Genomic DNA, 26,752 nt, shown 5'->3' with positions numbered 1-26,752 from the left:
CACCAAGGGCTGATCTCCTTCAGACTGGACTGGTTGGATCTCCTTGCAGTCCAAGGGACTCTCAAGAGTCTTCTCCAACACCACAGTTCAAAAGCATCAATTCTTCTGCGCTCAGCCTTCTTCACAGTCCAACTCTCACATCCATACATGACCACAGGAAAAACCATAGCCTTGACTAGACGGACCTTTGTTGGCAAAGTAATGTCTCTGCTTTTGAATATGCTATCTAGGTTGGTCATAACTTTCCTTCCAAGGAGTAAGCGTCTTTTAATTTCATGGCTGCAGTCACCATCTGCAGTGATTTTGGAGCCCAGAAAAATAAAGGCTGACACTGTTTCCACTGTTTCCCCATCTATTTGCCATGAAGTGATGGGACCAGATGCCATGATCCTCATTTTCTGAATGTTGAGCTTTTTCACTCTCCTCTTTCACTTTCATCAAGAGGCTTTTTAGTTCCTCTTCACTTCCTGCCATAAGGATGGTGTCATCTGCATATCTGAGGTTATTGATATTTCTCCCGGAATCCTTGATTCCAGCTTGTGCTTCTTCCAGCCCAGCGTTTCTCACCATGTACTCTGCATATATGTTAAATAAGCAGGGTGACAATACACAGCCTTGATGTACTTCTTTTCCTATTTGGAACCAGTCTGTTGTTCCATGTCCAGTTCTAAGTGTTGCTTCCTGACCTGCATATAGGTTTCTCAAGAGGCAGGTCAGGTGGTCTGGTATTTCCATCTCTTTCAGAATTTTCCACAGTTTATTGTGATCCACATAGTCAAAGGCTTTGGCATAGTCAATAAAGCATACCTATGGCTAATGCATGTTGATGTATGTATACAACATTGTAAAGCATTATCCTCCAATTAAAAATAAATTAATTTTAAAAACCTCTATTACCAGGTTCCAGGTAAGAGAGGATGACAGCAGTAACAGTGTGTAAAGAGGGAGGGAAGTGATGATGAGAGATCGGATGATGTACATGAAGATGCCAAAATTTCCAGCTTGGGCGATTGGGTTGTGGTGCCACTCAAACCCAGGAAGAAAGATGCAATTTGTGGAAACATGAATTTCCTTTCTTTAAACTTTTAATTTTATACTGGAGTGTTTGCATGTGTGTGTACTAAATCACTTCAGTTACGTCTGACTCTTGGCAACCCTATGGACTGTAGCCTGCCAGGCTCCTCTGGCCATGGAATTCTCCAGGCAAGAATACTGGAGTGGGTTGCCATGTGTTCCTCCAAGGGATCTTCCCGACTCAGGGATCGAACCCATATCTCCTGCGGCTCCTGCATTGCCTGTGGATTCTTTACCACTGAGCCACCAGGGAGACCCATACTGGAATATAGTCGATTAACAATATTGTGATAGTTTCAGGTAGAAAGCAGAGGGACTTAGGCATATATATTCATGTATCCATTCTCCCCCAAACTTCCCTCCCATCCAGGCTGCCACATTAACTCTGTGCTATCTAGTAGGACCTTGTTGGTTTTCCACTTTAAATATGTTAATAGCAGTGTGTACGTGTCGATCTGAAAGTCTGTTCTCTAAGAAAACATGAATTTCTTTTGGAATTATATTCCCTGGGGCTTGCATGAACCAAGTGACAGAGTATAGACTAATTACGCCTAAGTTTTTTTTTTTCCCATCTCTGTTGGTATGAGTGTGTCTGACTTCCCAAGGTCTCTTTGTCCATAAAACGCACTACCTGCTCTGCTCTGAGTTGATCTGAAGTCTCAAAGAAAAGACATGCGAAAGTGCTTTGTAAATGGCTTCACAAATGTAAATATTTATGTCTTCAGGGAAGTGCAAGCTGTAAAAGGCAGAGTCATCAGCCCATGTAGCTTATAAATGGGCCCAATGCAGGGCTGCTTTGCATTGTGATCCAGTATCCAGCAGAGATTTTTCTGTGAAATTGCCAATATCACTGCTTGTTGTCCTGACCACGATGGCTTAATTCCTATGAGACTAAAATGTATTACTTTGCCCTGCAACAGTCCAAGGAACATCACACATTTTTATTTTTCTAAACCTTATTAAATTGCTTTTCCATTCCTACTTGCTAGGGTGGCCTAAACATCTATCTTCAGTCAGAATTGAGAGTTGCATTGGATTACATAAAATCCTATTTTTCATTAGTGAAATGAGTAGGGTTCAGGGTATGTAGGTAGACTAAGAAATATTGCATAGGAAGCCCCCATCCCTTTCCTTGCATGAACAGGGTAAACTAGTTGTCATAGGTTTAGGTAAATGCCTGACACCTATTAATTCAGGCCCAGGCCTTTGAGATCCATTGCCCATAGAGCTGAGAAGAAAAGCCTGAAGACACACTCAAGACATACCCAAGACAGCTCAGCAGCTTTATCATCCAGACCCCCAAACTGAGCATTTACTTTTGGTTGCTTCTGGATTCACAGTTTGGTGTGAAATAATCATACTTCTTACAAATGAGGAGAGTTGTAATGTCAACGGGGTGAGGAGGGCCAAGCTGGTGGAGGAAGCCCAAAAGTGAATCACTGTGGGTGGACACTGCTGAGGAGGGCAGAGGGTTGAGTGTTCATGATGGAGCTGAGTTTACTAAGGAGAAAGAGGAAGGAAATAAAGACTTTATCTGAAAAGAGGCCAGAATGGAGAAAAATAAGAATAAGAAAACATTTTGTGTTCATTGAAAATCTTTCTTATAATTCTTGCAAATTGTTAAACTCTCAACTTAGGGACACTTTCCTTAGAATAAACATTTTTGATCAGAGTATTTTAAATGCTAACTTAACTCCTGGGAAGAGAGAAACCCTCTCCCCACTCTTAAAACAGCGTTTCTAGAGTCGGATACATGGACCACTGGTGGCCTATGAGATGATTGTTGGAATTAAACATGGGAATATTCCCTGATAGCTCAGTTGGTAAAGAATCCACCTGCAATGCAGGAGACCCTGATTCAATTCCTGGGTTGGGAAGATCCTCTGGAGAAGGGATAGGCTACCCACTCCAGTATTCTTGGGCTTCCTTTGTGGCTCAGCTGGTAAAGAATCTGCGTGCAATGAGGGAGACCTGGGTTCGATCCCTGGGTTGGGAAGATTTTCTGGAGAAGGAAAAGACTACCCACTCCAGTATTCTGGCCTGGAGAATTCCATGGACTGTACAATTCATGGGGTCACAAAGAGTCAGACATGACTGAGTGACTTTCACTTTCATTCTTCCGTATAATAGTTGTATATTTATTTTGATTATCATATCTTTGGTGACTCATGATAGTTTTTTATTTAAAGCAGTGACACTTTAAAATTTTTTTTATCTTATATTGGAGGGAATGGCAACCCACTCCAGTATTCTTGCGTAGAGAATCCCACGAACAGAGGAGCCTGACAGACTACAGTCCATAGAGTCGCAAAGAGTCCAACGTAACTGAGCAACTAAGCATGCACGTGCAGATAGTTGATTTACAATATAATAGTTTTAAGTGTGCAGCAAAGTGATTTAGTTATACATATACATATATAGTCCATAGTGTTGCAAAGTCAGACACGACTGAGCGACTTCACTTCTTTCTTCTATACATATGGTGGTACTAGCGGTAAAGAACCCACCTGCCAATGCAGGAGACATAAGAGGAGTGAGTTCAATCCCTGGGTCGGGAAGATACCCTAGACAAGGGCATGGCAACCCACTCCAGTATTCCTCCCTGGAGAATCCTATGGAAGAGGAGCCTGGCAGCCTACAGTTCATAAGCAAAGAGTCAGACATGACTGAAACAAGAGCATGCAGGCATGCATGCATACATCCATTCTTTTTCAGATTCTTTCCCCATATAGGTTATTATGGAATATTGAGTAGAGTTCCCTGTGCTAAATTGTAGCTCCTTGTTGACTATTTTACATAGTATGTATACATTAATTCTAAACTCATAATTTATCTCCCCCCACCCCACCTTTTGACACTTTCTTTTCAAATAAATTTAAGGAAAAAAAGTAAACTGACTTACAGAAAAAAATATAAGTATTTATTAAAATAAACAGGTGATAGTATGGAAAAAATAGAAAGTAGTACTAGAATGACCAAAGTTCGGGAAACATCAAAAGTTGTGCTACATTTGGGTGGGGAAGCAGGAAGGAAGTAGCTTACACTGTTTGTGATGACCACAGACAATTTCTCGCCAGGTTACTTCATTGCATCAGCTTTTGTCTCCTGGAGATTGTTGTCTAAAAATGCCAATACTCTGAGAGCATCACATTATAACATATAATAAGCACATTCCTATTTATTTATTTTTTGGATGCCTTCCTTGGCCTGTGGGAAATCAGTTCCCTAACTAGGGATTGAACCCAGGCCAGCCGTGGCAGTGAAAGCACTGATTCCTTACGACTGGATGGCCTGGGAACTCTATAAGCGTATTTCTCAATGCTCCGCTTTTACACTCTGGCCGGGACAAATCTGGAGGGAGAAAGGCTGGGCTGCAGCAGGGATGGCGTGGAGTGGACTCCAAGGCAGTTTACCAACCTCATGATTTTGTCCAACACTTGAGAAGACAGAGTCCTTGGATACTGGCATTTACCTTGAGCAGTGGCTGACAAGTAGATTGAATTCAAATAACATGAGGTTTAATTTCAAAGTGATGATGACCACCACTTGAGGGTAGACTTGAGGCATTGTGACTTTTTTTTTTTATATGTAGATCCTACAGTCTCTAGAAGAGTGCTTGGCACATACTATATAGATGCTTAATAAATAATTGCTAAATAAAAGAGTGAATGGTTGTGTTTATATTCATACCTGCGAATGAGTAGAGACATGAGTAATGTTTGCAATGATACGGACCTGAGTTCATATCCCATTTCTGTCCTTTTCTTGCTGTATATCCTTGGATAAGTTACTTAACCTCTCTGAATCTCATCTATCAGATGGAACTAATCAGTGATACACCAGCAAATGTTTCACAATTGCCTCTCCAAGAAGAAAAGCTCTGCTTTGTAGTGCTTGCTGATTTCTAGGACATAAATATTCCCATCAAGCTAACAACTGTTAAACAGCTAGCTTGCAAAATCCCCGCAAATCTAAAAATCAACTTTCATAAGTGACAGGATACAGTCCACCACTGGAGGCTACCCCATAGGGGTGTCAATCATTTTTGGAGCACAGGCTACCTGGTAGCCCATGCTTAGATTATTTAGTTCTCATAGCAATGCTATGAGGTAGAAACTATTATCCCTATTTTAGTGGTAAAGAATACTGTTGGAGTAATTAAGGGATCTGTGTATGGACACATAGCCTGTATCCTCTCTACTAGACCATCCCTCTGTTCAGTGAATTGAATGCAAAAAGAGCAAGTACCACAAGGCATGTAATAGATACTTAATTAATATTACTTTCCCTTCCTTCTTTACCATTTCTATGAAAAATATATTGGTAGGAAATGTCCCAGACCAGATCCCAGATATACCTGGAAAGGTCTGGTCATAGAACAATCCCAGAAATATTTTTTAAAAATGTATTTTTGAGAATATACACTAGATATTGGGGAAGGAAAAAAAAAAGAACAACAGAAAAATTGTGAAGATACAATAAAGAGCAGGTGTAGTTTCAAGTACTTCAGGCATCACATTGTTGTCTAATGACCCATTTAACATCCTTCCTCGATGGTTCAGCAGATAAAGAATCCGCCTGCAATGCAGGAGACACAGGAGACGTGGGTTCAATCCCTGGGTCAGGAAAATGCCCTGGAGAAGGGAAATGGCAACCCACGCCAGTGTTCTTACCTGGAAAATCCCATGGACAGAGGAGCCTGGTGCCCTACAGTCCATAGGGTCACAAATCAGACACGGCTGAGTGACTGAGCACACACGACCCATTTAACAAGACAAGGTGAGAGAGTCATTTCCTAGGCAGGTTGATAGGAAATCTAGGGGTCCCCAAGGAGAGAGGGGTCTCCAAATGGAGGAAATAGCCTGCAAGTGTCAGACATTTTTATCTCTCTTAAGCGGCAGGAGGAAACAAACTAGCAATATTTTTTTCCTTCTCTATACAAATTTAAAGGGAGGTTTCTCTTAAAATACTGTGTTGCCATAATGACACCTGGTTTCGCCTGAAGTTAGCTATTCTTGATCCTAGAGATAACCAATGCCTTTTTCTTATGGAAATGTTTGTCTTAAGCTATGCTAATGTACTACTCCTTTACCCCAAACTCTGTCTCCAAGTCGGTTCCGCCTCTTGGCCCAGAACCTACTTGACAAACCAGTATGTTATACTCAGATATTGTTCCCCTAATCTATGTAAATGAAACTATTTGTATGGTGGTCTGCCCTTCTTTAAGATTCAAGTTAATCATTTTATGGCCCAGGATAAACCATTTGGTGCCAAGATTATCCCAAAATGCATCTTATGGCTGAGGGGCCTGGTGCTATTCTAAATTATAAGACATTCCTTTCTTTCATTAACAGACTGCTAGTGACTATATAACATCCAGCTGAAGACTAGCAAGGGGGTACTCTTTCTGCCCCCTTCTGATGCCTATGTCAGAAGCTTTCTCTATCTCCTTTATTACACAAAAGCTCTGAGCGATCAAGCCTCGGATTGAATTCTTCTCCTCCAGGGGCCAAGAATCCCGGTGTATTCGCGTGATTCAACAACAACCTTTCAAAGGGTTTAAACATGAATGCTTCCTCCCTAGGAGGGCACAGGCTACCTTCACTAACTTCTTGCCCAGTAAGAGGGCTTTGTCATAATTTACCAGCTAAATGAGAGCCTCTTCCTTCCTTGCTGTTGGTGCACCAGGCAATGTGAAATTCACAGGTGTTTCTAAGAGTTTGATACACAGCTATCATCAAATATTTGTATCTAAGCAGATGCATTATTATACATTTTCTGCCCAAAGAGTATGAGCATTTTTCCTCCTGTGGAAAACTATGAGCAAAACTTGGGTTGGAGGAAACTCGGTTGGGAGGATTTAGCTAAGGGGATTGGGTCTCATACCCGCTGGTCATTCCCCTCCCACCTTCTCCTGCATGAGAGAGTCCTCTCTGTGAGATTCTGGAAACGCCAGGGACTTGCTTGAAGGGAAAATGGCCACGTAACCTACTCAGTTCTGACCAATGAGACTTGAGGGGAAATGTGTGAAGCGGCTTCTAGGAACAATTTTCTTTGGTGAGAAAGTTGGAAGCAAGCATGAATAAATTCCATATCTCCTTAGTTGCTTTTTGACCTTGTCATCTGAGGGTGACAGATTTGGAGTCTAACTAGGTAGATAGCCTGGAAAATATCTGCCTCCCTATTTCTTGTTAAGCAAGATAAAGAAACATCCTTATTGTTTAAAGCCTTTTGTCATGTATTCTCTACTTTGCAGCCCAAAGCATCCTATACCAATTAAATGGATTATCAAGTTTACCCACTAGAATTTTAGCCTTAGAACCCATGGTCACCAAAATCCTGTGCGTAAGAAAGCTTTCTGCTGCAATTAATTCAAAGACCTGACTCCAGCAGCTTCATATAGGGAAGTTTACCACTTCAAGTGGCAAGAAGCACAGAGTCAGGACAGGCTTTAGGTAGCAGGCATGCCCCAGCTTTACTTCTCTGAGACTCTCCTATTCTGCCCTCCCTGGTGGCTTTGGTCCTCAGACCAGCTGACTGCCAAGTTCCAGGCACCATAGCCCAACAAGACAGTGCCTGGTTGAAGAGGAAGACTTGTCCATTCCTGAGTCTTTTCAGAGCAGTCAGGACAGTTTCTCTGTCAATAATGGTTCATTTTCCATCCTTTCCTAAGTCATTCTCTGGTAATGGGAACATAAGATCCCCATGGGCTACATCTGGGGTGGCATGGATTTAGAGGAACCCACACCAAAGACCAAGTGTCACTTCTCTTCCCTCTGTTTGGAGATCTTTCATGGACCCTGGGGAGCTTGTTTTCTACTTAGAATCTCTGCAAGTCCTAATGGATCTTTTTTTTTCCTTTCTCTTCTAACTTAGTTTTGAGCGTTAGCTTACTCAGATCGCTCCTAACTGACAAGTGGTTTCTCTTTAAAAAAAAAATTGGATCCTTTCTGTTTCTGGGTCCTGAATCTATGCCTGCAAATGGCAAAACGGGTATAGTTTTAAAAAAACAATTTGATACCAATTTCTTCAAAGGAAAAAACCTCGATGTACAAACTACTGTTTTCATGGATAAAAATGTTTTACCTTGATTTGTTCTTCTGAAACTGATCAGGAACCTGTGATCCTTGCCCCCCAGGCCCATGTCCTCTGCCTGTCTTTTGTCTGTGGAAAAACTTTACCCAGTGAATACATTTAACCAGAGAAGTGAGAGAATGCAGAAATAAAGGAAAACAGTCAGAGGAGACCAGATAGTAACAGTTTAGTCATTAACCATAGTCAAGGACCTTTAGTTCCCTCTCAAGGGCTATAGATAATATTCTGAGCCATATCCTGTGAGCTGTCTTATAGATACTGAAACCCTCACCACGTGGAGACGTTAACTGCATGATGACCAGACTGTAATCATGACATAAACTGCCACAATTTCGAGAACTGGCTTCAAAGAAATGGAAACAAACTGACCCTGGAACTGAAGATTAACTGTACCTAAAACAACTAAGATGACACTGGTCAGACCACCGATGACCAATCCGAAGCTGGCTGTCAGAGCTAACTGTGCTGTTTCTGCGTGGAGTGCCCTCCCTCTGTCTATAAAAGCTCTATCCCCTGATTGCTGGGGTTGGGGTGAGTGGCAGTTGGCCTTCAGATACACCGTCCCCCCTACCTCAGCTGGTAGCCGGCATCCAAAATAAAGAAAACTTTCTTTTCCACCCACCTGGCCTTTTTATTGACTTTTGAGCAGCAAGCAGGCAGTCCCTGCTTTCTGTAACACTTCTTAAGCATATGTTTATACTTAACAAGAAAATAGGCACCATGCCTTTAAGAGGAGCTGTCTGTCAGATTTCTTAAGTGATATAAAGTTACTGGAGGAGCCTGGTGGGCTGCAGTCCATGGGGTCGCGAAGAGTCAGACGTGACTGAGCGACTTTCCTTTCACTTTTCACTTTCCTGCTTTGGAGAAGGAAATGGCAACCCACTCAAGTGTTCTTGCCTGGAGAATCCCAGGGATGGTGGAGCCTGGTGGGCTGCCGTCTATGGGGTGGGACAGAGTCGGACACGACTGAAGCGACTTAGCAGCAGCAGCAGCAGAAGCAAAGAATAAGAAGAATTAGATGTGAAGTGACTTTTATCTGGGGAAAACTTCAAGATTGAATTTGGAGGCAAGAGTGAGTAGAGAAGAGAAACTTGTGTGTTGAATGAACCCTTTCCTCATTGGATGAAAGCCCTGCTGTTTCCATTACCCCTAGCGTCTCCTTCGCCTGTGTTCACAGGTAGCCGATTAACCACCAAAGACTTATTTTGTGCCTGATTTCTACTGCTTTTAACCAGAGGATCCCCTGGGAGAATTTGGGGCTAGCACTAGCTGTTTCGGTGGTTGTTGTAAGACTACCCTGTATCCTGTTCCTCCCTTCCTCCATCCTAAAGGACCCAGGGCCCGCCCCACCCCATACAGCCTATGTTATTGGGGGACCCCCATGCCCGTCCCCCCAGCTTCGGGGTCAGGGTAAGTCAACTGGGAGTCTGCAGTCATTGGCTCCAAAGAAGCCTGTGACAGACATGGCCTAGTCAGGAGAAAGCCAGGATTATTTTGCTTGGAATGTTATGGCAGACACAGTCCCTCTCCCTCTGTGGATATGGAGTTGGGTGTTGCTTACACTCTGCAAGGCAAAGAGAGATTGAAAACAAAACAAAACAAAGCAAAAACAGATGGAAAGAAACTGAACCAAGACAGGCTTGAGGCCTGAACTGGCTCTGGACCTTGCCGTGACCCGGGTCAAGAAATCTCTTTATTGTTGATTGAGTTTTCCATTAGCAGCCACCCAAAGGGCCACACGGACGGAATGGCTGATGCCATGGGCTGAGGGAGAAGCTGCTTTCAAGACATTTTAGTAAGTAGGCCTGTGTGTTTCATAAGTCTAGGTTCCTCAAGGCAAATAAGCGTATTGCCCAAGAGAGGGAGGAAAATGAATCCTTTGTGTTGGAGGGTTGTAAAGAGAATTAGCCTGACTTCAAGCCTACAGCCACCGGCCTGGGAGATAAAAATGGTTTAGGAATTCTTCAGAGGTAGAGCCCACACCCATTCAGAGGCAGCCAAGGTGTGGAGTGGGGTGGGGGGGGGGGGTCTCCCAGGGGACCAGCTGAGCAGGCGCCTGAAAGGACGAGGGCATCCGGGGCTGGGGTGAGCCTGGCAGAATGGCCATGGAAGAGCCTGTTGCCTAATCAGGAGGCTTGTCTGTGTCCCAATTCAGCATGAGGGGCAAAGGGTGGAGGATCAGTGATCCTCAGTCACACTGTTTGTTAAAATGCAGATTCCCAGGACACTCACCAAAGCCACTGAATCAGAACCCCTGGGAGCACAGCCTGGAAACAAGCATTTCCAAAGGTATCCCAGCTGATTTGGGGATGAACACCATTTGAGAAGGGCTTCCCAGGTGGCTCGGTGGGTAAAGAATCCGCCTGTGATGCTGGAGGTGCGGGTTCAATTCCTGGGTCAGGAAGATCCCCTGGAGGAGGGCATGGCAACCCACTCCAGTATTCTTGCCTGGGAAATCCCATGGACAGAGGAGCCTGGTGGGCTACAGTCCGTGGGATCACAAAGAGTCGGACACGACTGAAGCGACTGAGCACATACCATTTGAGAACTCATCTTAGAGTGTGCAGAGGGTTAAGCTGAGGAAACAGCCCAGTTGTTTCAGCCAGCCAGGAGAATGGCTGAAAAGAGGAGGCAGGAAGCCCAGAGTCAGGGTTCTAGCTGACCAGAAATAGAATGCCATCAGTTACTATTTGGGTCAGATCCGGGGACAGGAGAGGTCTTAAAATCCCTTGGAGTTAATGATCTACACCTCTGCTATTAGGACCACTTTTGTGTCACCTGTGATCTTAGTCACTTGTCCTGACTGGATCCCCCTGCCAGCTTTGAGTGTGGAGACACGGGTGACGGTCATACTGGCTCTGAGCCTGTCAGAGCTCCCTGACTGGTGTCAGGGTCACATGGTCCCCGTGACGGACTTCACTGCAGACTGGCTACAGCGTTGACGTCATGCAGCCTCTTCTGCTGCTGTTTTAAAAGTACACATAGGGCAGTTTGGCAGGGCAAAGGTTTTTACCGCCAGTGCTTACAAAGGAAGAGATAAGCATGGAATTATTATATTTATCCAAGGTCAAGCAACAGGGAGTCTGGGGGGGTGGATGGGAACCAGAGTGGTGTCTACCTGTGACCTGATGAGCCCTCAAGGTCAGTAGAGGTCACAGCCTAGGCAGCAGACCCCCACGTGGGGCAGCCGCTCCCTCTATCATTATTTGAGTCCTGAGTGTTCTTCAGTTAAACAAGCAACACAAATACAAACAACAGGGAAAACTTTTAAACAAGCACCATGAAGAAGAATGCAGGGCTGGAATCCGGAGAAGGCAATGGCACCCCACTCCAGTATTCTTGCCTGGAAAATCCCATGGACGGAAGAGCCTGGTGGGCTGCATTCCATGGGGTCACTAAGAGTTGGACACGACTGAGCGACTTCACTTTCACTTTTCACTTTCATGCATTGGAGAAGGAAATGGCAACGCACTCCAGTGTTCTTGCCTGGAGAATCACAGGGACGGGGGAGCCTAGTGGAATGCCATCTATGGGGTCGCACAGAGTCAGACATGCCTGAAGCAACTTAGCAGCAGCAGCAGCAGCAGGGCTGGAATCAGGAGAACAGAGTTCTGCTCCCAGCTGTAATCCTTTGGCATTTCATGATCCTTTCTGAGCCTCTTCTTTCATCAGCAGAGTAAATTGCAGGAATTCATGGCAAAATTATCATCTAGGACTTCTAATGGTAGGTGTTTCCTTGTCAATTTCAGCCTCTCTAATAGAGTCCAATGGTCATGTATGGATGTGAGAGTTGGACTATAAAGAAAGCTGAGCACCGAAGAATTGATGCTTTTGAACTGTGGTGTTGGAGAAGACTCTTGAGAGTCCCTTGGACTGCAAGGAGATCCAACCAGTCCATCCTAAAGGAGATCAGTCCTGGGTGTTCATTGGAAGGACTGATGTTGAAGCTGAAACTCCAATACTTTGGCCACCTGATGCAAAGAACTGACTCATTGGAAAAGACCCTGATGCTGGGAGAGATTGAGGGCACGAGGAGAAGGGGATGACAGAGGATAAGATGGTTGGATGGCATCACCGACTCAATGGACATGGGTTTGGGTGGACTCTGGGAGTTGGTGATGGACAGGGAGGCCTGACGTGCTGCGGTTCATGGGGTTGCAAAGAGTCAGACACAACTGAGTGACTGAACTGAACTGAATAGAGTAACTTAGAAGAATGCTCTGTGTACATTTTATTCTGGTGGTTTTTAGATTTTTCAGCTTCAGTTATTCTCCTTTGGACCATACTTTTCATATTCATCAGCACAGTGAAATTAAAGAAGGCTTCATTCACCATTTACAGGCTTGTTTTCACTTGCTACATGAAATTAGTTGCTAAACACTTGATCCCATGAAGGGATTAGCTAAGGATAATAGAAGGGATAGACCCCTTCTCTTAATGTTGCATAATTTTAGAGACCTCCCAAGGGGATGAGATGCAAAGTTTATTAGGATTGGAATTTTATTGCTGAAATTCTTCATTAATTGAGAGGAAAGAGATACAAACAGGGATCTAGTTTACCGCCAAATAATTTTGTGTTTCCATTTGATTGGATTCAGTAGTTTAAAAAAAAGAAGCCTCCTACTTAAAAATATTCCCTCAGTGTAAATATTTATGTGTGTATATTTTCTTAAACCTCGATCTTTTTCCATTACATGAGATAGTTTTCATTCTTGGTATGTAATTTTGTTAAACAACCTATCGTTCTCAAAACTAAGCACTCCAATAATTTCCTTGGGGATGAGTAGTTTTTCCTTTGCAACAAGTATGTAAAATATTTATTGATTCCGAGTCACATCAAATTTACTTTCTTGACCAATGATTGTGCTACTTTGGGTATCAGTCAGTGCCTAAAGACACTACCTCTACAATAAACTGATTTGTGAAGTTGTCGAATTCCTATGAGAATGAATTCCATTTGGTCATATTAAACTTTTTAGTACCATAACTACTGGTATATAATAATACTTGAAAAAAATTTTTATTGAGATATAGTTGATGTATACGGAGAAGGCCATGGCACCCCACTCCAGTACTCTTGCCTGGAAAATCCCATGGATGGAGGAGCCTGGTAGGCTACAGTCCATGGGGTCGCTAAGAGTCGGACACGACTGAGCGACTTCACTTTCACTTTTCACTTTTCACTTTCATGCATTGAAGAAGGAAATGGCAACCCACTCCAGTGTTCTTGCCTGGAGAATCCCAGGGATGGGGGATCCTGGTGGGCTGCCGTCTATGGGGTCGCACAGAGTCGGACACGACTGAATCGACTTAGCAGCAGCAGCAGCAGCAGTAGCAGCAGTTGATGTATAATATTATATGTTTCAGGTGTACAACATAGTGATTCACAATTTTTAAAAGTTATATTCCATTTATATTTATTGTAAAATATTGGTTATCCTTCCTATGCTGTACAATGTATCCTTGGTAGTTTATTTATTTTATACATAGTAGCCTTTTTGCCGCTAATCCCTTGTGCCTTCCTTGCCCCTCTCCTCTCCCCACTGGTAATCACTAACATCTATATCTGTGAGTCTACTTCTCTGTTATATTCACTAGTTTGTTTTATTTTTTAGGTTCCACATATAAGTGATATGTCTTTCTCTGATTCACTTCACTAAGCATAATACCTTCCAAGTCCATCCATGTTATTGCAAATAGCAAAAGTTCATTCTTTTTTATGGCTGATTAGTGTGTGTGCATATATATATATATATATGCAAATATATATGTGTGTGTATATATATATACAAATACATATGTACGCCATATCTTCTTTATCCATTCATCTGTTGTTGGATACTCTCTGGAGATTAGTTTTTAATCTTCATCTTAGCTGTTCTATTTTTTAGGAATAGTATAATTTTACTGTATTATTTTAAATGTATAATCTGAGGTACAGAATGGGCTTCCCAGGTGGCGCTAGTGGTAAAGAACCCACCTACCAATGCAGAAGTCCTAAGACAAGTGGGTTCAATCCCTGAGTTGAGAAGATCCCCTGGAGAAGGGAATGGCAACCTACCCCAGTACTCTTGCCTGGAGAATCCCATGGACAGAGGAGCCTGGTGGGCTACAGTCCATAGGGTCGCAAAAGAGTTGGACATGACTGAATAGCTATAGCATGAGGTACTGTACAACCATGGTTTCTAGGCAGTTGCATTTAAAACATTTAATTCTTCTCCTCTTCTTGGTTAAAGAATAATTTTTCATTTTCCCAGAAAGAGATACTCCTAGTCAAGTCATACACGATCCACCGTCAGGCTGAGGTACACCGGAAGGGGACCAAGGGCCCATTTCCTTTATGGTCATGTGCTTGGAAAATCCTGGGAAATTCTGGATAAGAAGTGGGTTCTGTCACCTGAAGCTCATAAATCTTCCAGAATTGCTCCTAACTTCTCTATGGCTACTTGTATTAATACAGTCGCAGCCCCTGAAGGGAGGAAGAATGAGGGTGGGTTCCTCCCTTGGCTCAGTTTCCCAGAGCATGTACAAGTGGGGGGCAGGGCAGGGCCCCCTCCCCTTTCTCTCTGCCGCAGGAATCCTCAAACTCTAGGGGGCATCAGAACCACTCGAATTACCCACAGCGCCTGGTAAATGGCTGACTTTCAGTCCCCATTGCCAGAGTTTCCGATTTAACAGAACTTTGAGGATGAGGAACCTGCCGTTTAACCCACAGGGCAACAAGATTTTTATGTATTAGATGTATAGGTGGACAGAGAAGCAGACAGTTGATATTTGAAATATCCTAGAGGAATGCCTATTCTGGGAGTACAGAATTCACAGAGACTGTCATTTAAAGCCCACATGTGTGCATGTGTGTGGGGGGGTGTTGGGTGGGCTTACTAAACACAGCTTCAATTATCTTTATCGCCCATTGCAGAGGATTTGTTAGTTAGCACAATGCACATTAGAAATATTTATTTCTTGGTGTAATGAGAGGGGTTCAAAATATGTAGATAGGCTTAAAAACGCAGAGCCTTCCTTTGCATGAACAGGGTACAGATTGTAATAGTTTTAGGCAAACCTGTGTGTGTGTGCGCGTGTGCACACACATGTGTGTGCCCAGTTGTGTCTGATTCTTTGTGACCCCATGGACTAAGGCCCGCCAGGGTCCTCTGTCCATAGAATACTGGAGCTGGTTGCCATTTCCTTCTCCAGGGGATCTTCCAGGGATCAAACCCATGTCTCTTGCATCTCCTGCATTGGCAGGTGGGATCTTTACCAGCTGGGCCACCAGGGACCTCAAATAAACCCATAACACCTATTAATTCAGACCCAGGTCTTCGAGATCCATTGCCCATAGAGCTGAGAAGACCAGCCTAAGCTACCCATACCCAAGACAGCTCAGCAGCCTTATTATCTGGACCCCAAAATTGAGGATTTATTTTTGATTGCTGTTGGGTTCACAGTTTGCTGTGGAATAATCATGTTTCTTATAAATGAGGAGAGTTATACTGTAACAGTGTGGGGAGGGCCAAGATGGCAGAGGAGGCCCCAAAGTGAATCACTGGAGGTGGACACGGCTGAGGAGGGTGGAGGGTTGAGTGTACATGATGGAGCTGAGTTTACTAAAGAGAAAGAGGAAGGAAATAAAGACTTTATCTGAAAAGAGGCCAGAATGGAGAAAAATGGGAGTAAGAAAGTATTTGGGGTTAATTAAAATGAACTCAGAAACTTTGTTATAACTCTTCCTTGTAAATTGTGAGATCAACATGGGGCAATCACCCTTAGAATAGCATTTCTGATTAGGGTATTTTAAATGCTAATTGTCTGCTTCTGTGTATATTAAACCTAATGGACACACTTATATCTTGCTGAAATGCATGTTAAAATGCATTAGTTTCTGATGCCCCAGTTGGATGCCTCATAAGAGAGACAAAAAAGTGATTTTCAGTGGGAAAGGAAGGCCCGTAGGCTTGTATATGTGTATGTGTGTGAGGGTAAGTGTAATTAACACAAATTATAAAGTGAAAGAGGAGAGTGAAAAAGTTGGCTTTAATGCTCAACATTCAGAAAACAAAGATCATGGCATCCGGTCCCATCACTTCATGGCAAATAGATGGAGAAACAATGGAAACAGTGGCTGACTTTATTTTTGGGGGCTCCAAAATCACTGCAGATAGTGACTGCAGCCATGAATTTAAAAGACACTTACTCCTTGGAAGGAAAGTTATGACCAACCTAGACAGCATATTAAAAAAGCAGAGACATTACTTTGCCAACAAAGGTCTGTCTAGTCAAGACTATGGTTTTTCCAGAGGTCATGTATGGATGTGAGAGTTGGACTATAAAGAAAGCTGAGCACTGAAGAATTGATGCTTTTAAACTGTGGTGTTGGAGAAGACTCATAAGAGTCCCTTGGACTGCAAGGAGATCCAACCAGTCCATCCTAAAGGATATCAGTCCTGAATGTTCATTGGAAGGACTGATGTTGAAGCTGAAACTCCAATACTTTGGCCACCTGATGCAAAGAGCTGACTCATTTGAAAAGACCCTGATGCTGGGAAAGATTGAAGGCAGGAGGAGAAGGGGATGACAGAAGATGAGATGGTTGGATGGCATCACCGACTCAATGGCCATGAGTTTGAGTGAACTCCGGGAGTTGCTGATGGACAGGGAGGCCTGGTGTGCTGCAGTCCATGGGGTCGCAAAGAGTTGGACATGACTGAGTGACTGACCGGAGAAGGTGATGGCACCCCACTCCTGTACTCTTGCCTGGAAAGTCCCATGGACGGAGGAACCTGGTAGGCTGCAGTCCATGGGGTCGCTGGGAGTCGGACACGACTGAACGACTTCACTTTCACTGTTCACTTTCATGCATTGGAGAAGGAAATGGCAACCCACTCTAGTGTTCTTGCCTGGAGAATCCCAGGAACAGGGGAGCCTGATAGCCTGCAGTCTGTGGGGTCGCACAGAGTCGGACACGATTGAAGCGACTTAGCAGCAGCAGCAGAGCGACTGAACTGACTGACTGATATGCTTTGAGGATTCTCTCAAGCTTTTTGACCCTGTTTTGCTCTCTGTAGATAATGTCACTGCTACAGGAAATTCTCTAAGTTCCATGACTTTAAATCCCAACTATATTACATCTGCAGCCCTCATTCTTCCCCCAAAGGACAGAAATGAACATACAACTTCCCAGCAGACATGTCAGACCAACACGGTCCTAGACTGTGTGCTGGTCTCCAGCACACCTGTTCCGTCTCACTGTTCACTTTGGTAAATGGTGCTATCCTTTTTCCTAGTTTGTAAGGTTAGAATCATTCATGACTCGCTTTTTCTCATAATCTTTATCCAATTTATCAGCGAGTCATCAGTTAAATTATATCCTTGAAGTCAATGATTTCTCATTACTTTCACTCTGTCATTCTAAGCTGAGACAAAACACCATCCTCCCTTACCATACTGATTACTACAATAGCTAGTCCTTGGGCTTTTCCCCCAGAGTCTGTTTAAAACACAGCAGCTAGAATTTCAATAATAATTATGATTGCTATTCTTCTACTCAAAGGCCTTTCCCCTCCCAGCGGTTTTCCACTGCACTTAAAATAATATCCAAAGTCTTTATCATGGTCTCAAGGTTTGCCATGATCTGAACCCCAGGTATTTCTCTGAACTTTTCTTCTTCTACTCTTTCTTCCTTGTATATTCTGCTCTTCTTTGAACATGCCAAGCTCATTCTCACCCAGAGCCTTTGCAAAAGCTGTTGCTTCTGTCTCACTAGATTTTACCCTAGATATCTACAAGGCTTGCCCACCCTCTTCAAGTCTGTGCTCAAATATCACTTATCATCAGAAACGCCTTCTGTAACCTCTGGCTGTAAAATGACATTATCCAGCTTTATTTTCTTTATGACATTATTGTTACTGACAATATATTTATTTGATTCTTTCTTTCTATTTAACCTTCCTTACTACAAGGTAGGTGCTATGAGGACAGGCTTAATGTCTGTTTTGTACATGATATATTTCTAGCACCTAAATTGTGCCTGATGTTTAGTAAGAACTCAATAAATATTTGTTGAATGAATTAATAAACTCTCAAAGCCACCCTGAACAAATTGAGGTGATACCTTTTAAGCCATAAATCACAAAAGCCTTATAACTTTCAAAATATCCTATGGACTTAAAAATTTTTTTGGAATAATTTTAGAGTTACAGAAAAGTTCCATGATGGCACGGAGTATTTCTGTAACTGCTTCACCCTAATGTAATGTTTTCATATACACCTTCCCCTAATGCTAACATCTCACATAACCCTGGTAACACTTATCTAAGCTAAGAAATGAACACAGGTGCAATACTGTTAACTGAACTACCAACTTGATTCAGGTGTCATACGTTTTTCCGCTATTGTCCCTTTCGCATTCCAGATGCAATCCAGGACGCTACATTGCACTTACTCACATGTGTTTCCTCTGATTTGTGTCAGTTTCTCATTCTTCCTTTGTTTATCATGATCACGATAGTTTTGAACAGCACTGGTCAGGTATTTTGGAGAATGTTCCATGTTCTTTTTGTTTGCCACAGAAGTCAATGTAATAGGAAGTCACCAAAGGGGAACCCCAACACCCATTGAAAAATTTTGCTCTAGCTTACTTCTTGAAGGCTCCTGTGAGAGCAGGAACTCATTCACATATATAGGAGATTGTGGAGGCTAGGGAGATCAGGAGAACAGGGATTAAAGGCGAAGAAGCTTTTTTTACAGTAGCTCCCAGCAGATTTTCCATCAGGTCCCTTTTGTCATATGGCCACAGAAATGGAATCACCATGACTAGCTTAGTTTAAGGAAGATCCACTCTGCATCTAGATCATCCTTGACTCATGTTGCTAGAAGGGGGAGAAGCCAGCAAAGATGAAGGAGGAAGTTGAGGAGCATCAGCGATTGGGATGGGGCAAGGAATGGGTTTAGTAGACAACAAACTTTCTGTTACAGAGTCAATTTATATATTCTGTGTACCCATAAGGCTCAGATAGGTTATGGCCTCCTAGGAATAGAACATATCACAAGCGTGGTGCTTATCAACAGATGGCTGGTGTGAACAAACAACCTATGGTATAAATTGTACAAGGAAACATTAGCCAGCACTAAAACTGAATGGGCTGCTGGTACATGGAACATCATGGGTGAATCGCAAAGGCATTATGCCAACCAAAAGAAGCCTGACAGACAAATGTGTACTGTATGCTTTCAATGATATGACATTCCGGAAAACGCAGAACCATAGGGACAGAAAACATCAGTGGCTGCCCAGTGAAGGTGGAGGGAGGTGATTGGATGCAAAGGGGTATGAGGGAACTTTTGGAGGCTCATGAGAATGTTCTCCAGATTAAAGAGAAAATGGCTATTGGGTCTTGGGTGATGGCATGAAAAGGGGCAAAAGAACATTGTCGAACATTTTGAGCATAGGGTACAGTTCTGTTGTCTCGAGAAATAGTCATCTACTTAGGCTTTGGTTTGGGTAAATGGTACAAATTTCATTTCTGTGTTCTTTGGAACATCAATTAGGAGTTGGCAAACACAAGACTGCGAGGGCTGAGAATACCCTATGAGCTGAGCTCTGGTTCTTAAATATTTGTAAAAGATCTTAAATTAATTAAAATACAGTTCTATTAAGGAGAAAGCTTTGCCACGTCTTGCAGAAGGGGTTTCACGGAGGGTTTTACAGAGGATGGTATGTGTTCAGTTGAGGGGGACGGGGCTAACTGCTTGTGTGTGCATGCACGCTAAGTCGCTTCAGTTGTGTCTGACTCTTTGCGACCCCATAGACCATACCCTGCCAGGCTCCTCATGTCCATGGGATTCTCCAGGCAAGAATACTGGAGTATGTTGCCATGCCCTCCTCCAGGGGATCTCCCCAACCCAGGGATTGAGCCCACTTCTCTTATGTCTCCTGCATTGGCAGGTGGGTTCTTTACTGCTAGTACCACCTGAGAAGCCCAACTGTTAGTAACTGATGGATTTTGCCTCAATAAAGGATCTTTCTAATTGAAGTACAACACTATTTATCAAGGTCCTAACCAGATGTACCTGTAACTGCTTATCAAAAACTATGGGAATCCCAGAATCTAGCAGCAGGGGGACAGAGTAGAGGTGAGGGACAGATATTTTTGGCTGAGGTGACCAGTGCAATATTTCAGATCACATCACACAAACAGCTGCCTATTCTGTGATGATTCTGGCCACAAGATCCTAGATGGGGGTGCCTAAAATCATGCCTAGGAGGTGATCTGATGAAGAAGCATGGTCCAAACAATTGATGTGAAGAGAATCCCATGGTTTGTTTGGGGATGGTGTAGGTTTTCAAAAACTTGTTATTGTTGATGTAAATTTTCTCCTCTGTGCATTGGTTGTATACATACATATCCTGACATCTTGATTATTAAACACTGCTACTAAACACTGCTGCTGCTGCTGCTGCTAAGTTGCTTCAGTCGTGTCCGACTCTGGGTGACCCCATGGACGGCAGCCCACCAGGCTCTCCGTCCCTGGGATTCTCCAGGCAAGAACACTGGAGTGGGTTGCCATTTCCTTCTCCGATGCATGAAAGTGCAAAGTGAAAGTGAAGTTGCTCAGTCATGTCCGACTCCTAGCGACCCCATGGACTGCAGCCCACCAGGCCCCTCCGTCCATGGGATTTTCCAGGCAAGAACACTGGAGTGGGTTGCCATTTCCTTCTCCGATGCATGAAAGTGAAAAGTGAAAGTGAAGTTGCTCAGTCATGTCCGACTCCTAGCGACCCCATGGACTGCAGCCCACCAGGCCCCTCCGTCCATGGGATTTTCCAGGCAAGAGTACTGGAGTGGGTTGCCATTGCCTTCTCCGGCTACTAAACACTGGGACTTTGTAAATATACGTTCCAATCTGACATAACATTACTTCTGAGTTTCAAAACATTACTATTCCAGCCCCATGATATAAACACATTCCCAGACACACGACTTTCAAAGCCACAGATCAAGTACTAAACTGTGTAGTTGTACTGGAAAGAGAAAAAAAAAATCCCCTTCATATCACAATTAGCTTTCTTGCCAGAGACCCCTCCTGAGAAGGAGATTATGCTGTTAGTAGTAATAGAAATGCTGGGCATTCTATGAACGAAGTGACTCACAGGTGTGGGTTGGTCACAAGTTGTTGGAGGAGGTCACAGTGAGGATGTGACCTCTGGTTGACTTGTGAGCTGAACCTGGGTGATCAGAGGCTCCTCCCCATCTCCCCATCCTTGGAATGAACATCCTGCCCACATTATCACAGTGTTCCAAGAACTGTCACCTTGACAAAGTAAGGTATTGTTGAGGCCATCTGAATGGTATACATGACTGAACCCAGATAAGACCTCTAGGTAAGATTTCAAGATTCTGGCAAGGTATAGAAATCTACTTGCCTTTTAGCCGCCCAAAGACAAGCCTCTCATGTAAATTCCTTTGCTTGTGACAACTGCCAGCTGCCAATCTGGAATGGTCTGCCTCTTTCTTCAGTCTCTCCCTATCCTCTACGGTCAGTTTTCAAACCAACACAAATGTTTGTTCAATGGCAGAGCCCCAGGTCCCATCACTAGAAATTTCTACTTAGCAGGTGTGAGGAGGTACTCTTTACTGCTAAGCTGTAGTACCTCAGGTGATATGGATGCTGTGGCCTTCTAGAAAGACCCTTTTGAGAAAGACCTCTTTTTAAACTATCTAACCAGGAAATTTATTTTCTTTCAGGGTTTGCTGCTGCTGCTGCTGCTGCTAAGTTGCTTCAGTCGTGTCTGACTCTGTGTGACCCCATAGACGGCAGCCTACCAGGCTCCCCTGTCCCTGGGATTCTCCAGGCAAGAACACTGGAGTGGGCTGCCATTTCCTTCTCCAACGCATGAAAGTGAAAAGTGAAAGTGAAGCCGCTGAGTCGTGTCCAACCCTCAGCGACCCCATGGACTGCAGCCTTCCAGGCTCCTCCGTCCATGGGATTTTCCAGGCGAGAGTACTGGAGTGGGGTGCCATTGCCTTCTCCATATCTTTCAGGGTTTTAACAGGGGGTAAAATTTAACTCAGAATTTTTTTGTCCTTTTATTGCCAAAGTGCAAAGAAAATCTTCGAAGTGTTTAATATCTTACAATTTAAAGGAAAACAAACCCATTGCATTAATTTCAGTAAGGCCCCCAACTACATATAAAAACTGAAGATTATGATCCAAAAGAAAACAGCTATTAATTCTCAGCCAAGAAGACTATACTAAAGAGGTGGGGGGGAAGATGAGCACTTGAGGAAAAGCAGCATCAGCTGTCAAGTGTCACAAAATCACAGTCCACGGAAATAGGCCACGTGGTATCAGACTCATTATCCTCTGAAATCCACTGCCATAAACACGTGCACCAAATGCACTGATCCCGTTGTTTTCCTACCTTCGCCTGCCAATGCAGTTGAGACTAAATTGTCAACTCATTTTCATTCTTCTGTGCAATTTATCACCCTGATTGAGGGCTATGCCACAGTCAATTCTATTACATACTTTCCAGCAACTCCTTACTTGTTAATAAAATAATCAAAGGATTCAGGATTTTATCTATACATATATTTTACTTTATACTTGAGTTTGGGGACGACCCAGATAATCACGATGCTGTGATCACTGACCTAGAGCCAGACATCCTGGAATGTGAAGTCAAGTGGGCCTTAGAAAGCATCACGACGAACAAAGCTAGTGGAGGTGATGGAATTCCAGTTGAGCTATTTCAAATCCTGAAAGATGATGCTGTGAAAGTGCTGCACTCAATATGCCAGCAAATTTGGAAAACTCAGCAGTGGCCATAGGACTGGAAAAGGTCAGTTTTCATTCCAATCCCAAAGAAAGGCAATGCCAAAGAATGCTCAAACTACCGCACAATTGCACTCACTCACACGCTAGTAAAGTAATGCTCAAAATTCTCCAAGCCAGGCTTCAGCAATACGTGAACCGTGAACTTCCAGATGTTCAGGCTGGTTTTAGAAAAGGCAGAGGAACCAGAGCTCAAATTGCCAACATCTGCTGGATCATGGAAAAAGCAAGAGAGTTCCAGAAAAACATCTATTTCTGCTTTATTGACTATGCCAAAGCCTTTGACTGTGTGGATCACCTTAAACTGTGGAAAATTCTGAAAGAGATGGGAATACCAGACCACCTGATCTGCCTCTTGAGAAATCTGTATGCAGGTCAGGAAGCAACAGTTAGAACTGGCCATGGAACCACAGACTGGTTCCAAATAGGAAAAGGAGTTCGTCAAGGCTGTATATTGTCACACTGTTTATTTAACTTATATGCAGAGTACATCATGAGAAACGCTGGACTGGAAGAAACACAAACTGGAATCAAGATTGCCGGGAGAAATATCAATAACCTCAGATATGCAGATGACACCACCCTTATGGCAGAAAGTGAAGAGGAACTCAAAAGCTTCTTGATGAAAGTGAAAGTGGAGAGTGAAAAAGTTGGCTTAAAGCTCAACATTCAGAAAACGAAGATCATGGCATCCGGTCCCATCACTTCATGGGAAACAGATGGGGAAACAGTGGAAACAGTGTCAGCCTTTATTTTTCTGGGCTCCAAAATCACTGCAGATGGTGACTGCAGCCATGAAATTAAAAGACGCTTACTCCTTGGAAGGAAAGTTATGACCAACCTAGATAGCATATTCAAAAGCAGAGACATTACTTTGCCAACAAAGGTTCGTCTAGTCAAGGCTATGGTTTTTCCTGTGGTCATGTATAGATGTGAGAGTTGGACTGTGAAGAAGGCTGAGCGCCGAAGAATTGATGCTTTTGAACTGTGGTGTTGGAGAAGACTCTTGAGAGTCCCTTGGACTGCAAGGAGATCCAACCAGTCCATTCTGAAGGAGAGCAGCCCTGGGATTTCTTTGGAAGGAATGATGCTAAAGCTTAAACTCCAGTACTTTGGCCACCTCATGCGAAGAGTTGACTCACTGGTAAAGACTCTGATGCTGGGAGGGATTGGGGGCAAGAGGAGAAGGGGACGATAGAGGATGAGATGGCTGGATGGCATCACTGACTCGATGGACTTGAGTCTGAGTGAACTCCGGGAGTTGGTGATGGACAGGGAGGCCTGGCGTGCTGCGATTCATGGGGTCGCAAAGAGTCGGACACGACTGAGCGACTGATCTGATCTGATCTGGGTTTGGGGAAAGACCATTATGTGCCGTATGCCCTTAAGAAGTTATTGCTGAGTGAGTGAATGAAATGTTGAGCTGAATCACATTATTGTATATATTCCCAAAGTAGTAAATCAAATTATATTTTCAGTACAGTGAACAGTGAGTTGATTCTTAAAGAAAACTCATGGTGAACATTTTTGAAAAGAGATGATTCTGGTGGGGGCAGGGGGAGGAATGTATCTTTTTTGAAAATCTTATGTTTTGCAATCATTTTAAATTACAAAAAGTTGCAAAAACAGTTCAAAGAGCTCCCTTACACCCTTAGAGTTGTAAACATTTCTGAACCATCTGAGGGTAAGTTGCAGTTGTGATGTCCCCTTTACTCCCTCATAATTCAGAGTATATTTTCTAAAAACAAGAAAACTCTCTTAAATAAATGCAGTACAATCTCAACGTCAGGAAAATAACATTGATCCAATTTAATTCAACAGAATGCATTGAAGTTTTGCTGTTAATATCATTTACAGGTCTTGGATGCCATTCAAGACTCTTGTGTTTAGTTGTCCCTTTAGCGTCCTTCAATCTTAAACAATCTTTAAAGATTATACATTATATCAGGAGACAACGCAGGTTGATTTTTCCCATTACTGTTTTTTTGTGTAAACTTTTGCCAGTTGATTAAGATGCTAACTCCCAAGTATTATAGCTGTAATGTTAATAAGTATTTCATGCTTGTTAATTAATAATGAATATATATTAATGATAATTAATGAATTTTTTAGGAACATGCTTTGAGATTATAAATATTGTCTTGCTTATCAAAAGTTTATCCACTATTTCTAGTATCCATTGATGATTCTGGCCTGAATCAATTATGGTGATTGCAAAGTGGTGATTTTTTAATACTGTCTTTCCTTCTTCTATTAATTGTTTTCCACTGGTGGACCTTCCTTTCTCTCTTTCTATTGGCATGGACGCATTGATTCCTCTTTTGCACAAAGGTTGCAACCTGTTCCTGTCATTATTTATTTTGATGCTTAAATGGTCCTGGATTTGGCCAGGGGGAACCCCTTCAAGCTGCTTCTATAGTCTTTCATTTATTTTTTTTTACAGTAGGATCTTGCTGGTTATCTATTTTAACTATAGCAGGGTGTACATGCTCAATCTCAAACTCCCAATCTATCCCTCCCCTCCCCCCATACTCCCCGCCCCCCACCCCCGCCCTTATTCTTTTGACATATCTTTGTAACTCTTTATGGAGAAGGAAATGGCAACCCACTCCAGTATTCTTGCTGGGAGAACCCCATGGACAGTGGAGTTTAGCTGGCTACAGTCCATGGGGTCGCAGAGAGTCAGACATGACTTAGAGACTGAATAGCATAGCTCTTTAAGTAACTTATTTTATTGCTCAACAAAGTATTTCAGTTTCATTCCCTACACATGGAGCCATAGTTCCTCTTGGTGGAGAATGGTATTTAGAAAAGAAGTCTGAGTTCTAGGCGTGTTCATTGTAGTAGCGGTGCTATTGCTCTCTCAGTGGACAGAGCTAGGAAATACATATATGTTCAGTTGTTCAGTCCTGTCCGACTCTTTGCGATCCCGTGCGAACCTGGCAAAAACACTCGAGTGGGTTACCATTTCCTACACCAGGGGATCTTCCTGACCCAGGGATTGAAACCGCCCCGCCCCGCGCCCCGCTTTTTGTGTCTCCTGCATTGCAGGCGGATTCTTTACCCACCGAGGAAGCTCCTGATAACATCGATATTGCACACCGACCCCATGGTTACCGTGCAGAACAAACAATCTTGTTTTATTTCCACCTGCAGCTTCCTGAATCCTAAACTAAGCATAAAATTTCAAAGCTCCCACATCAAAGAAGGCCCTCGGTTACCCTTTCTCATTTTCTGTCTCCAGCGTTTTCCTTCTTTCTCCAAGATTATTTGCAGACTTAAGTTTTCTTAAAAGTTCTTTCGTGGTGTACTCGAGAAGATTCATACACCGCTCCAAATGCAGCCTGTGGTGTAAGTGGTGAGTCATAAAAATGACGAGGTGAGTAAAACACTATCCCTGACGATCGCGGCGGCCCATTTTAATTTAGAGAGTGCCAGCTACACGTCAACGAGGGATTCAAAAGCTACCGGGCAAACCGCTCCGGACCAGGAATCCCTAAGAGAATCCTGGCGCCACCGAAGTTTCCAGTGGTGGCCAGCTCTCGGAATTGCCGGAAGGAGCCTCCGTCTCTCTGAGCCGCTTCGCCAGTGTTCTCGCCGGCGCTCGTGTCAGAAATTTCTAGTCCCCCCCCCCCGTCCTTCCTCGGGCATATCTCCGTCTGGACCTTGCGCAGCGCTGGGAGCAGGTGAGCCGGGCGGCGGCGCGCTGGGTACGCGCCCAGGTGCCTCGGCCCCGCCCCGCGCCTGT

General features: G+C 43.5%; 1 protein-coding gene and 2 long non-coding RNA genes across 4 annotated transcripts in view; 2 read left to right on the top strand and 1 right to left on the bottom strand.

Moving 5' to 3' along the window:
* LOC123327978 overlaps nt 1-9,059 on the top strand; it is a 21,872-nt gene extending 12,813 nt beyond the window's left edge. The window contains exon 5 of the long non-coding RNA XR_006639681.1: nt 8,425-9,059. This is a non-coding gene — a long non-coding RNA (uncharacterized LOC123327978). The remainder of the gene's footprint in view (nt 1-8,424) is intronic.
* A 16,659-nt stretch (nt 9,060-25,718) lies between these two features.
* Nucleotides 25,719-26,365, bottom strand: LOC123327974. The gene is made up of 2 exons (XR_006542637.1): nt 26,226-26,365; nt 25,719-25,943 (listed from the first exon to the last, which is right to left on the bottom strand). It is a non-coding gene; the product is annotated as an uncharacterized LOC123327974 (long non-coding RNA).
* Nucleotides 26,268-26,752, top strand: part of RGS6 (regulator of G protein signaling 6) — a 639,493-nt gene continuing 639,008 nt past the window's right edge. The window contains exon 1 of one of the 2 annotated variants that reach the window (XM_044924776.2): nt 26,268-26,383. The gene's annotated coding sequence lies outside the window, so the exon portion shown is untranslated. Of the gene's footprint in view, nt 26,384-26,432; nt 26,691-26,752 lie in introns of those variants that run through there. The other variant, XM_025295259.3, reaches the window with a different exon arrangement.

The sequence above is a fragment of the Bubalus bubalis genome, chromosome 11 (genome assembly GCF_019923935.1).
Source record: "Bubalus bubalis isolate 160015118507 breed Murrah chromosome 11, NDDB_SH_1, whole genome shotgun sequence".
Classification (NCBI taxonomy): domain Eukaryota; kingdom Metazoa; phylum Chordata; class Mammalia; order Artiodactyla; family Bovidae; genus Bubalus; species Bubalus bubalis.
The sequence above is the reverse complement of the archived record's forward strand: the minus strand, read 5'-3'. Positions and strand labels throughout refer to the sequence as shown.